Genomic DNA, 14,442 nt, shown 5'->3' with positions numbered 1-14,442 from the left:
TATAATTTATATTTATTTCAATGTATATTTAAATGTTAAATGTACACTCAGTGGCCAGTTTATAAGGTAAACCCATATAGTACCGTGTCGGACCCCTTTGCCTCCAGAACAGTCTGAATTCTTTGGGGCATGGAAACGTTGCTCAATTGGTATCAAGGGACCTAACGTGTGCCAGGAAAACATTCCCCACACAATTACACCACCACCGCCAGCCTGTATTGTTAACACCAGACAGGAAAGGGTCATGCTGCTACACCACCACCACCAGCCTGTATTGTTGACACCAGACAGGAAAGGGCCATGCTGCTACACCACCACCACCAGCCTGTATTGTTGACACCAGACAGGAAAGGGCCATGCTGCTACACCACCACCACCAGTCTGTATTGTTGACACCAGACAGGAAAGGGCCATGCTGCTACACCACCACCACCAGCCTGTATTGTTGACACCAGACAGGAAAGGGCCATGCTGCTACACCACCACCGCCAGCCTGTATTGTTGACACCAGACAGGAAAGGGCCATGCTGCTACACCACCACCGCCAGCCTGTATTGTTGACACCAGACAGGAAAGGACCATGCTGCTACACCACCACCGCCAGCCTGTATTGTTGACACCAGACAGGAAAGGGCCATGCTGCTTATGCCAAATCTTGATTCTACCATCAGCATGACACAACAGGAACCGGGATTCGTCAAACCAGGCGTTGTTTTTCCACTCATCCATTGCCCAGTGTTGGTGATTGCGTGCCCACTGGAGCCGCTTCTTTTTGTTTTTAGCAAATAGGAGGGGAACCCGGTATGGTCGTCTGCTGCAATAGTCCATCCGTAACAAGGACCAACGAGTTGTGTGTTCCGAGATGCCATTCTGCACACCACTGTTGTACTGCGGCGTTATTTACTGGTTTGTGGGCCGCTGTTAGCTTGCACGATTCTTGCCATTCCCTTTCGATATCTCATCAACAAGCTGTTTTCACCCACAGGCCTGCCACTGACTGGATGTTTTTTGTTTTTCTCACTATTCTCAGTAAACCCTAAACACTGTCGTGCGCGAAAAGCCCAGGAGGCTGGTTATGAGATACTACAACAGGCGTGCCTTGCACCGACACTCATACCATGTTCAAAGTCACTTAGATCACTCGCTTTGCCCATTCTAATGTTCAATCGAACAGTAACTGAGTGCCTCAATGCCTGTCTGCCTGCTTTATATAGCAAGCCACGGGCACATGACTCACTGTCTGTAGGAGCGAACCATTTTCGTAAAACGGGGTGAGTGTATATTTCAGTTTAGGTATATACATTCTATGCAGTTGAGGCTGCTGATGGGAGGACGGCTCATAATAATGGCTCGAATGGAGTCAATGGAATGGTATCAACCAAATGGAAAACACTTACCATTCCATAGACTCCATTCCAGCCATTATTATGAGCCGTCCTCCCCTCAGCAGCCTACACTGTTTCTGTGTCTCTTATTGTCTTCCTGTGCGCTGTGCCGTATTCCTCCTCTCCAGTCTCTTATGACTGAATCTCGAATCTGCACCCCACTCTCCTGCCCCCTTTCCCTCCCTCCCGCCCCCTTTTCCCTCCTTTCTCCCCTACAGCTGGTGAACCCATGGACTCCTATGCATTGAGGTTGGTAACAGGCTTCCTATAAATAATTTCAGGGTGGGGCCTGGAAGGGAGCTCGCTTCACCCCTTTTGTTGTGGTTGTACATTACATTAACCCTTAAAAGGACCTTTTTATTTCACTTGGTGCTGCCCAGGCTTGAGTACATCCAGGTCCAATGGACTTTGCTCCATTTGACAGTGAACTGAACCACAGAAAATGAGCACCACTTGTGTAAATAAGAAATGCAGCAGAAGTCTTCCATGTTGTGCGATCTTGGAGGGTTAAGAGAGAATACATCAGTCATTCAGTCTGAGATAGAGGCAGCAGACAAAGAGCTTTTTCTCATTCCCCACCGGCTCCCTGGAGGTTGTATTAAGCTCACAGAAATAACCCTCATTTCGATCTACAGTGGGATCCCAATTCATTACCACCCTTGATAAATATGAGCAAAAATGTCTTTATAGAAAAAATACAAATACTGAGCGATATTGTATGCACCAAAACATTTGGAAATTATATTATTTTATACTAATACAATTGCTCAGAAGCAAGAGATTTTGTTTAACAGGTAATATATATATTTTTTCAAAAAGGTAGGGGTCAGAAATATTGACACCTCTGTTTTCAATACCTTTCAATGCCTCCCCTTTTGAGGGTAACATCAGCAAAACCAAGGAGTTGATCGCGGTCTTCAGGAAACCGGGAGGAGCACAGCCCTATTGTCATCGACAGGGCTGCAGTGGAGAGGGTATAATCAAATGTTCCTCGGTTTTCACATCACAGAGAACCTCACGTAGTCCAACCACACCACCACATGGTAAAAAAGTTGCAGCCCCGCCACTTCAACCTCAGGTTGCCTGAAGAAATTTGGCATGGGGCCCTCAAATCCTGAAGAAGCTCTACAGCCGCACTATCGAGAGCATCTTGACCGGCTGCATCACCGCCTGTACGGCAACTGCGCCACCCTCAACCAGGAGGCCCTACAGAGGGTGGTGCAGACGGCCCAACACATCACTGGGGTAAGCTACCTGACCTCCAGGACATCTACAGCAGGCGGTGCCTGAGGAAGGTCCGAAAGATCGTCAAGGAGCCATGGACTGTTGTTTCTGTTACTATCTGGCAAGCAGTATCGGAGTATCGGGTCTTGAACCAACAGTCACCGAGACAGCTTCTACCACCAGACAATCAGACTTCTGAAAAGCTAAACCCAGCTGTTTCTCGTCCCAGACCTGCACCTTAGACTATTTGCACCAGAGAGACTATATACACCTTGAAAATTATTTGCACTGACTACCCACACATCCAATCCTTCCACACAATCTTCCACAAACTGTAAATACATCCATTATTACTATGCATACTACTCCTTCTATTACTTCTACTACTTGTTATTTTGACTCATTGCATTGTTGTTATTCGTGAATGTACTGCATTGTTGAGAGAGCTACCACATAAGCATTTCACTGCACCTTTTATACCTGTTGTAAACTGTATGTGACGAATACATTTTGATTTGAGCCTTTTTCTAAAAAAAGAATTGAGTTGGAGAGCACATTGGAAAGGATCTTAGACCATTCCTCCATACAGAATCCTTGATATCCTTTGTATGCACTTAATGACTGTTCTGTTCAATTAAAACCACAGGTTTGTCATGGTTCTCCTCGAATCAGGGACTGATTTAGACCTGGAACACAAGGTGAGTGCAATTAATGATCAGGTAGAACAGAATACCAGCAGGCTCCAGACATTGTAGGGTCAGAGTTGAGTACCCCTGATCTACACGTTTAAAACACAGAAAAGCTGTCAAACACCTGAATGCATGTCAAGTAAATGGCAATTTCATTCTCTTTGGTTTCCACAATTATTGACACCCTTGACAAAAATGACTCACCGTGCTATCTTCGATTGCGCAAGGGGAGACCTGAAAAGTTACATTGTCTGGCGCACAGGATACCTGGGTTAGAACACCGTCAGTCAAACTAACACACTTCAGGTCTCAAGCGATAAGGTTGTTCATCACAATGCATGGATCAGAAAACCACCTCTTTTGCACTCTCATTGGGGCGCACAGATCCTTCTACTTCTGCTTGACACAGAAGGTGTTCTTGTGCAGTAGGCCTGAGTTCTAAACCCAGTCAGTTATATTGGTGCTGTGATCTCAGAGTATAAGGTCAAATGGGGGTGAAATGTAACCGAGGTCCACGCTCTTTTGCTGAGTAACCTTGCTGGAGACTTGAAGATTTGTATAAGCTTCCTGAACTCATCCCTTTGGGCTTTAGCTAAGCTAAGTGGGCTAAAACAGTCTTGTGACATGCAGGAGACCCGTTTCGAACCCAGTAGCAATATTAAATAGAGAGTGGAAAAGCTACCCTTAGAAGGGCTATTCAACTGTCAGTAAGCAAGTCAGTTAAGAACAAATTCTTAGTTTACAATGACAGCCTACTGGGGAATAGTGGGTTAAGTGCCTTGTTCAGAACAGATTTGTACCTTGTCAGCTTGGAGATTTGATCCAGCAACCTTTTGATTACTGGCCCAACTCTCTGACCACTAGGCTACCTGCCACCCCAGGTATATATAGTGTACCTGCGGTTCATGCGAGGATGTATATGCAGGGGTTAGACTGTAGCGCTAAAACAAACACACACACATATCTTTCTCTCATTGTGCAACTTTCTTCTCACTAAGTTCCAGATCAATCCAGTCTCACCTTGTTCACACAGTGAGTTTGTTCTATAGATTGTGTTGTTTTAAGGCAACGCATAGCACCTGTTGAGGCTGTGGGTGTAGAAGGCATTGTAATGTTGTGTGTAGGGCAAGGAGCAGGGAAGCTGTTTGGCAGGGAGTTGCAGGGTGACGCCACACTGCAAGCCAAGGGGCCGCTATGCAGGGTTAGGGAGAGAGAGAGAGAGAGGGTTGGTGGGAGGGGAGGTAAACTGAATGAACTTTCATTTCACGCGCACACGCTCATGCACACACACACAATGCATCCAGACTCCAGAAGAGGGGCGGTAGTGTAGTGTAGTGCACATATATAACCTCTTTAGCTGACAGCCCCTCCATGCTAAAATACACTGAGGGTTAACAGATCTGGCTCTTCCACTAACCTCATGACCCAGCATATATACACTTCTGGTATTTTCTAACCACAGAATGTTTAAAGCATTGCCTTGCTTTTAAACAAATTCAGTTGGACCTCAGTAGGATCACATATGAAATGTAGTGTTTTCCAAGACATCCTTTGGGGGCCAGGAGACGAAAGTCGCGCAATTTCTTACGAACAAAGAAGTCATTGTTCAACACAGCCAAATGTCAACCCCAGTTTCTGAGTGTGAGCAACCTACATTTCAATTGTTTTACCTTGTATAGTCATGCTTTTACTACATAGGAGCATGTCATGTTAAGCTAAGTGGATGGTCTTTTCTGTGAATCAAGTGAGAATTCTAGAACATGGAGAGATATATGAACCAAAATCCCACAATGACATCAACACATGACATCACCCCAAGCTACAGGAAATTCTAATTGGGTGGCTGTTGTCTTGGAAACGCTGGAATATGGAGTAAACTAACACATTGCTTGCTAGACTCCACCTAGACTTAATGGGGAGACTTGATTGGTATTTTGGCATGTGATGGGATAGTAACTTATTACGGTGAGAAAAAACAGAAAGGAAGGAGGCAAGGGATGCGATCATAAACTGCTGTCCACATCAAGGTTTGATTATTATCTATAATAGATCATTTGCATTAGTTATTGAGCTGACCTGTTGGGTTGCGTGCAAATTAGGACTTTAGTGCGTGGAATGCTCGAGGGGTGCTTAAGGTCACGTTCTGTTGTCCTAGCAGTTGTGCACATTACCCAGAGGTCAGAGGTCGCGCTTTCAAGCCTACTCCCAACCCCACATTTGTGCCCTTTAGAACTTCTAAAGCCTAGGAACTCAGACAATCAATATCCTTTAACTTTGGTAGTGTAATGCTACAGAATACGCACTATGTTTTCACAGGTGTGGATCCTCATCCTACTCATCACAAAGGCTTGCATCCAAAATGGCACCCTATTCCCTATATAGTGTGCTACTTTTGACCAGAGCCCTGCTGATCCCCAAATGATTGAGAGACTTCAGAAAATAAACTTTTAAGGTTGTCACTAATTTGGTCAGCAGTGAGCCCAGAGGCAATGCAGAGTGGGTGGGTGTGAGAAGAGAGAGGCTGCTGAGAGCTCTGGGCAACAGATGTGACATCCCCCAGGGACACTGAACAGTGGTGGGCTCACCAACCAAGGGGGAACTCACACACACACACACACACACACACACACACACACACACACACACACACACACACACACACACACACACACACACACACACACACACACACACACACACACACACACACACACACACACACACACACACACACACACACACACACACACACACACACACACAGGAAAATGAACATCACTTCAGCGAGCCTAACTAACAGAGAGTGGAGTGTGTTGTGGTGGGTGGGGTTCTGGAATGTTGGTCACCCTACTCCCAAAAAAAGGGAGGGCTTGACTCAAGCACTGAGATGTAACATGCTTGCTGTATTGCATACTGTCCACGCTCCCTCTCGCCCCAAACTCCCTTAGTGGAAGTGTATGTGGGAGAAGAGAATGCTTCTCTGTTGACCCATGAGGTGAAATATCTCTTTGGTTCAGATTTGAACCACACCAAACAATTACACAGCACTCCAAGCATCCCACTGGGCATTTCAACATCATTTCAACAACAAGTTTTGATTTGCATTTGGTTGAGTTGTCAACTGATGCAAATTCAATGGGTAAATCGCAAAAAAAATCACCATGTCAGTGGATTTATGTTCAAATTTGGGTGAAAAAAATAGTACATTTACTTAGGTTGATTACTTTTTTCAAATCCATTCAAGTTTCCACATTGATTCAGTGTCATCACATTGATTTTTTAAAACATTTTTATGGCCAGGTAACAATGTTGATTCAACCAGTTTTAGCCCAGTGGGATGTCTCTCACACCCTCACATGCACTTTCGGTTAGCTGAGGCATGCAGGCAGGCAGCACTGTGACTGCCAGTTAGACCATGCAGCTAACAATTCACACAGTCAGGAGAGTTGGGCCCGAGCAGAGACCTACAAGGCCTTGCTAAAACACACTGGGATGAATGTAGCCCACGGCCCTGGGGTGGGGTGAAGTGAGGCCAGAGACTGGCTCTGATTACACAAGGAGAAGGGATGTGTCCCAATTGGCACATTATTCCCTGTGGGCCCTGGTCAAAAGTGGTGAACTAAACTAAATAGGGACCATTTGAGACTGCACACAGACAAGGCTCTCAAACCTTGCTCAGCTGTAGTTTGCCACCCTCAGCACATAGCCTAGGCCTACAGTCAGCATCCCTAGGCCTACAGTCAGCATCCCTAGGCCTACAGTCAGCATCCCTAGGCCTACATTCAGCATCCCTAGGCCTACAGTCAGCATCCCTAGGGCTACAGTCATCATCCATAGGCCTACAGTTAGCATCCCTAGGCCTACAGTCAGCATCCCTAGGCCTACAGTTAGCATCCCTAGGCCTACAGTTAGCATCCCTAGGCCTATAGTCAGCATCCCTAGGCCTACAGTTAGCATCCCTAAGCCTACAGTCAGCATCCCTAGGGCTACAGTCATCATCCATAGGCCTATAGTCAGCATCCCTAGGCATACAGTCAGCATCCCTAGGCATACAGTCAGCATCCCTAGGCCTACAATCAGGAGTCCTAAAGTCAGCATCCCTAGGCCTACAGTCAGCATCCCGAGGCCTACAGTCAGGAGTCCTACAGTCAGCATCCCTAGGTCTACAGTCAGGAGTCCTACAGTCAGCATCCCTAAGCCTACAGTCAGGAGACATACAGTCAGCATCCCTAATCTACAGTCAGGAGTCCTACAGTCAGCATTCCTAGACCTACAGTCAGCATCCCTAGGTCTACAGTCAGCATCCCTAGGCCTACAGTCAGCATCCCTAGGCCTACAGTCAGGAGTCCTACAGTCAGCATCCCTAAGCCTACAGTCAGCACCCCTGGCCTTCTGTCAGCATCCCTAGACCTACAGTCAGGAGTCTTACAGTCAGCATCCCTAGACCTACAGTCAGGAGTCTTACAGTCAGCATCCCTAGACCTACAGCCAGGAGTCTTACAGTCAGCATCCCTAGACCTACAGTCAGGGGTCTTACAGTCAGCATCCCTAGACCTACAGTCAGCATCCCGAGGCCTACAGACAGGAGTCCTACAGTCAGCATCCCTACGCCTACAGTCAGGAGTCATACAGTCAGCATCCCCAAGCCTACAGTCAGGAGTCCTACAGTCAGCATCCCTAGGCCTACAGTCAGCATCCCTAGGCCTACAGTCAGCATCCGTAGGCCTACAGTTAGCATCCCTAGGTCTACAGTCAGCATCCCTAGGTCTACAGTCAGCATCCCTAGGCCTACAGTCAGGAGTCCTACAGTCAGCATCCCTAAGCCTACAGTCAGCATCCCTAGACCTACAGTCAGCACCCCTGGCCTTCTGTCAGCATCCCTAGACCTACAGTCAGGAGTCTTACAGTCAGCATCCCTAGACCTACAGTCAGGAGTCTTACAGTCAGCATCCCTAGACCTACAGCCAGGAGTCTTACAGTCAGCATCCCTAGACCTACAGTCAGAAGTCTTACAGTCAGCATCCCTAGACCTACAGTCAGCATCCATAGGCCTACAGTAAGCATCTCTAGGCCTACAGTCAGCATCCCTAGGCCTACAGTCAGCATCCCTAGGCCTACAGTCAGGAGTCCTACAGTCAGCATCCCTAGACCTACAGTCAGGGGTCTTACAGTCAGCATCCCTAGACCTACAGTCAGGAGTCTTACAGTCAGCATCCCTAGACCTACAGTCAGGAGTCTTACAGTCAGCATCCCTAGACCTACAGTCAGCATCCCTAGACCTACAGTCAGCATCCCTAGGCCTACAGTCAGCATCCCTAGGCCTACAGTCAGGAGTCTTACATTCAGCATCCCTAAGCCTACAGTCAGCATCCCTAGACCTACAGTCAGGAGTCCTACAGTCAGCATCCCGGTGTTAACTCTTCACTGTTTACGTTGAGACTGGTGTTTTGCGGGTACTATTTAATGAAGCTGCCAGTTGAGGACTTGTGAGGCGTCTGTTTCTCAAACTAGACATTCAGCATCCCTAGGGCTACAGTCAGCATCCCTAGGCCTACAGTCAGCATCCATAGGCCTACAGTCAGCATCTCTAGGCCTACAGTCAGCATCCCTAGGCCTACAGTCAGGAGTCCTACAGTCAGCATCCCTAGGCCTACAGTCAGCATCCCGAGGCCTACAGACAGGAGTCCTACAGTCAGCATCCCTAGGCCTACAGTCAGCATCCCTAGGCCTACAGTCAGCATCCCTAGGCCTACAGTTAGCATCCCTAGGCCTACAGTCAGCAACCCTAGGCCTACAGTCAGCATCCCTAGGCCTACAGTTAGCATCCCTAGACCTACAGTCAGCATCCCTAGGCCTACAGTTAGCATCCCTAGGCCTACAGTTAGCATCCCTAGGCCTACAGTCAGGAGTCCTACAGTCAGCATCCCTAGGCCTAAAGTCAGCATCCCTAGGCCTACAGTCAGCATCCCTAGGCCAACAGTCAGCATCCCTAGGCCTACAGTTAGCATCCCTAGGCCTACAGTCAGCATCCCTAGGCCTACAGTCAGCATCCCTAGGCCTACAGTTAGCATCCCTAGGCCTACAGTCAGCATCCCTAGGCCTACAGTCAGCATCCCTAGGGCTACAGTCATCATCCATAGGCCTACAGTCAGCATCCCTAGGCCTACAGTCAGGAGTCCTACAGTCAGCATCCCTAAGCCTACAGTCAGCATCCCTAGACCTACAGTCAGCACCCCTGGCCTTCTGTCAGCATCCCTAGACCTACAGTCAGGAGTCTTACAGTCAGCATCCCTAGACCTACAGTCAGGAGTCTTACAGTCAGCATCCCTAGACCTACAGTCAGGAGTCTTACAGTCAGCATCCCTAGACCTACAGTCAGCATCCCTAGACCTACAGTCAGCATCCCTAGGCCTACAGTCAGCATCCCTAGGCCTACAGTCAGGAGTCTTACAGTCAGCATCCCTAAGCCTACAGTCAGCATCCCTAGACCTACAGTCAGGAGTCCTACAGTCAACATCCCTAAGCCTACAGTAAGCATCCCTAGACCTACAATCAGGAGTCCTACAGTCAACATCCCTAAGCCTACAGTCAGCATCCCTAGACCTACAGTCAGGAGTCCTACAGTCAACATCCCTAAGCCTACAGTCAGCATCCCTAGGCCTACAGTCAGGAGTCCTACAGTCAGCATCCCGGAGTTGCTTCTTCATTGTTTACGTTGAGACTGGTGTTTTGCGGGTACTATTTAATGAAGCTGCCAGTTGAGGACTTGTGAGGCGTCTGTTTCTCAAACTAGACATTCTAATGTCCTTTGTCTCAGTTGTGCACCAGGGCCTCCCACTCCTCTTTCTATTCTGGTTAGAGACAGTTTGCGCTGCCTAACAACAGACCTACAAGCCCTCAGTCCAGCCTCTCTCAGCCTATTGTGGGCAGTCTGAGTCTGATGGAGGGATTGTGCGTTCCTGGTGTAACTCGGGCAGTTGTTGTTGCCATCCTATACCTGTCCTGCAGGTGTGATGTTCGGATGTACCGATCCTGTGCAGGTGTTGTTACACGTGGTCTGCCACTGCGAGGACGATCAGCTGTCCATGCTGTCTCCCTGTAGCGCTGTCTTAGGCATCTCACAGTACGGATATTGCAATTTATTGCCCTGGTCACATCTGCAGTCCTTATGCCTCCTTGCAGCATGCCTAAGACACATTCACATAGATGAGCAGGGACCCTGGGCATCTTTCTTTTGGTGTTTTTCAGAGTCAGTAGAATGGCCTCTTTAGTGTCTTAAGTTTTCATAACTGTGACCTTAATTGCATACCGTCTGTATGCTGTTAGTGTCTTAACGAGAGTTCCACAGGTGCATGTTCATTAATTGTTTGTGGTTCATTGAACAAGCATGGGAAACAGTGTTTAAACCCTTTACAATGAAGATCTTTTGCCTTGATGACAGCTTTGCACACTCTTGGCATTCTTTCAACCAGCTTCACCTGGAATGCTTTTCCAACAATCTTGAAGGGCACTTGTTGGCTGCTTTTCCATCACTCTGTGCTCCAACTCATCCCAAACCATCTAAATTTGGTTGAGGTCAGGTGATCGTGGAGGCCAGGTCATCTGATGCAACACTCCATCATTCTCCTTCTTGGTCAAATAGCCCTTATACAGCCTGGAGGTGTGTTGGGTCATTGTCCTGTTGATAAACAAATGATAGTCCCACTAAGCGCCAACCAGATGGGATGCCATATCGTTGCAGCATGCTGTGGTAGCCATGCTGGTTAAGTGTGCCTTGAATTCTAAATAAATCACTGACAGTGTCCCCAGCAAAGCACCCCCACACCATCACACCTCCTCCTCCATTCTTCATGGTGGGAACTACACATGCAGAGATCATCCGTTCACCTACTCTGCGTCTCACAAAGACACAGAGGTTGGAACAAAAATCTCAAATTTCAACCAAAGGACATATTTCCGCAAGTCTCTTCTTATTATTGGTGTCTTTGTGTTTCTTCAACCATGAAGGCCTGATTCACGCAGTCTCTTGTGAACAGTTGATGTTGAGATGTGTCTGTTACTTGAACTCTGTGAAGCATTTATTTGGGCTGCAATCTGAGGTGCAGTTAACTCTAATGAACTTATCAAGAAACACGAGCAATGGACATTAGACCGGTGAACATCTGTCCTTTGGTCTGATTGCGCTTAGTGGAACATTCCAGGTGAAGCTGGTTGAGATAATGCCAAGAGTGTGCAAAGCTGTCATCAAGGTAAAGGGTGGCCACTTTGAAGAATCTGAATTATAAAATATATTTAGATTTGTTTAACACTTTTTTGGTTACTACATGATTCCATATGTGTTATGTCATAGTTTTGATGTCTTCACTATTATTCTACAATGTACAAGATAGTAAAAATAAAGAGAAATCCTTAAATGAGTGGGTGTGTCCATACTTTTGGCTGGTACTGTATATATATATCCATTCATTATTGAAGAATATAACTTATAAATGCCTCATGAGTTTAGTTTAACTGTCACACTCCATGAGAACCCAAAATATAAGTTTGTTTTACTCCAATGTTTGTAAACATTGGAAATGTAAACATACTGTATAGCCTCATTACATGGTTAAAACATGAATTGTTATATAATGGATGGTCAGTCCTTGCATCCATAGCTCTGTCTATTAATCTGAGAGTGGTTCCATTTCTCCAGGCCCATCCCTCAGCTTATTTTTTTACCAAAACAGGCGGGGCAACCGTTTGGTTATCTGTGGATTTGCCCTTTTTAAACAGCTGCACATTATCAAGATATCAAAGTGTCACCAACAAAAAGGTCAACAATAGGCCTAATGCAAATGTAGCATATGGCATTCATTTTTCACATGTAAATAGCACTTTTCAGTAGAGCTCAAAGCATGCCAACTCGAATCAATGAGCCCAATCAGTCCTCCATGACAACTGTCATGGAAATTCATTTATACAGAGAGAGACTTTGTAATTTCTTCAAATATTTATCTTGATTTAATATTGATTAATTATTGCAATAATGAAGCTGGTCGATCACACACTCGGGCAAGTGTGTTGCCGAGAGCTTAACTTTTACAGACAATGCAGAGTTCTTATATAGTAGATAAAGAAATGCTTAGTCATGGCTGGTTCCCTCCCTCCCATGCATATCGGGGGACACCACAAGCCATCCTGGGTTCATCCTGTGGTCATCTGCTCCTGGTCTTGTTTTAATCCCACCCCGGCTTAGATTCCCAGATACCAGGATGATTAGAGACAATAAGCGATTGTTCTACTCTTCCAGGCTATCTCTATCTCGGGTCACACATCTTATATATGGAATCACAGCTGTAGTTTTTTTTAAATCACCAAGTCATTAATCAATTGTCAGCTCAAGCTCCAGAGGCCCAACTCAGTCCCATAGACACAGATGAGGAAGTACTCATCAAAGCTATTCGATGCATAAACAGTATTATAACAATCTCCCACACAACAAAATCATAAACAACAGAGTAAAAGTCCCTAGTTATGGGGTCATGCTCAGGTTAAACAATTTGGCTAATCTCTACTTCCATAGTTTCAAGTCCTATTCTTGAAGATCAAGGGGTATAACATTTATTGGAATGACTGGAATTCTGATAGACTTTGGTTTTTAATGTAAAGATATAATTTAATCGTATTATTATATATCGTAGAAAGCGATGGGTTAGAAGAAGTCTACATAACCAACCCATAAAGTAACATTGAACATCCATATATGGCCAGCTATGTAAACTTTAACATTGATTTATCCTGCAATAGATGTCGTTCAATTGGTAACATACACTTTTGTCTTCTTCTAATGCCTCTTAAGGGGAAAGTAATCTAAAAGTAACAGAATGTAACCAGATTACATAACTGAGTTTGGGTAATCCAAAAGTTAACATTTTGGACAGGTAACTAGTAACTAACATTTAGAAAGTAACCTACCCAACCCTGCCTACAGTACATCCTGGTACTCAGGCTCATCATATGGCTAGCTGTACAATGTACTTCACACAATGGCTGTGACTTATACAACTGATATTTTTGTGATACAATAAACCAGGTGTACTCAGGTGTACTACTACTTGAGAAGGTCCTGGTAGATATTCTTATTTATTGGCGTAGTAACAAACCACCACCTTGCAACGCAGGTAAGCCCAAACTGTTAACACCCCTCTTGTTGGTGGAGAGAAAGTTTTACAGTTTTAAGTCTTTCCTGCAATTCTACATATTTTGGCATGGGGTGGAGATAAAATGTTGCTGTTTTATTAAAGCTATTTTCCTACAATTCTACACATTTTGCCATGTCAACCTTCTCAGTAACAGTTACAGAAACATTTTACTTGCTATAACTGTGATATGTTGTTGTTTATCTACCTTAGTTGAATGCACTGACTGTAAGTCACTCTGGATAAGAGTGTCTGCTAAATGACAAAAATGTAAATGTATAAATGAAAATGAACATATCAAAATGAACTGCAAAGCACACTGGGTATTATTATTGGCATTATGTTGGGTGGAGCTCACTAGAATAATACTCAGCATTTGTATTTGTATTTATTATGGTTCCCAATTTGCTGCTGCCAAAACAAAAGCTATTCTTCCTGGGGTCCAGTAAAATTAAGGCAGTTTATACAATTTTAAAAACTACAATACATTCACAGATTTCACAACACACTGTGTGCCCTCAGGCCCCTACTCTACCACTACCATATATCTACAGTACTAAATCCATGTGTGTGTGTGTGTGTGTGTGTGTGTGTGTGTGTGTGTGTGTGTGTGTGTGTGTGTGTGTGTGTCTGTGTGTGTGTGTGTGTGTGTGCGTGTGCGTGTGTGTGTGCGTGTGCGTGTGCGTGTGTGTGTGTGTGTGTGTGTCTGTGTATGCGTGTGTGTGTCTGTGCCAATGTTTGTTTTGCTTCACAATCCCCGCTGTTCCATAAGGTGTTTTTTAAAATCGTTTTTCTAAATCTAGTTTTACTGCTGGCATGAGTTACTTGATGTGGAATAGAGTTCCATGTAGTCATGGCTCTATGTAGTACTGTGTGCCTCCCATAGTCTGTTCTGGACTGTGAAGGGACCTCTTGTGGCATGTCTTGTGGGGTATGCATGGGTGTGCCAGTAGTTTAGACAGA

The sequence above is a fragment of the Oncorhynchus gorbuscha genome, linkage group LG14 (genome assembly GCF_021184085.1).
Source record: "Oncorhynchus gorbuscha isolate QuinsamMale2020 ecotype Even-year linkage group LG14, OgorEven_v1.0, whole genome shotgun sequence".
NCBI classification, from domain to species: Eukaryota; Metazoa; Chordata; class Actinopteri; order Salmoniformes; family Salmonidae; genus Oncorhynchus; species Oncorhynchus gorbuscha.
This window is presented reverse-complemented; position numbering follows the sequence as displayed.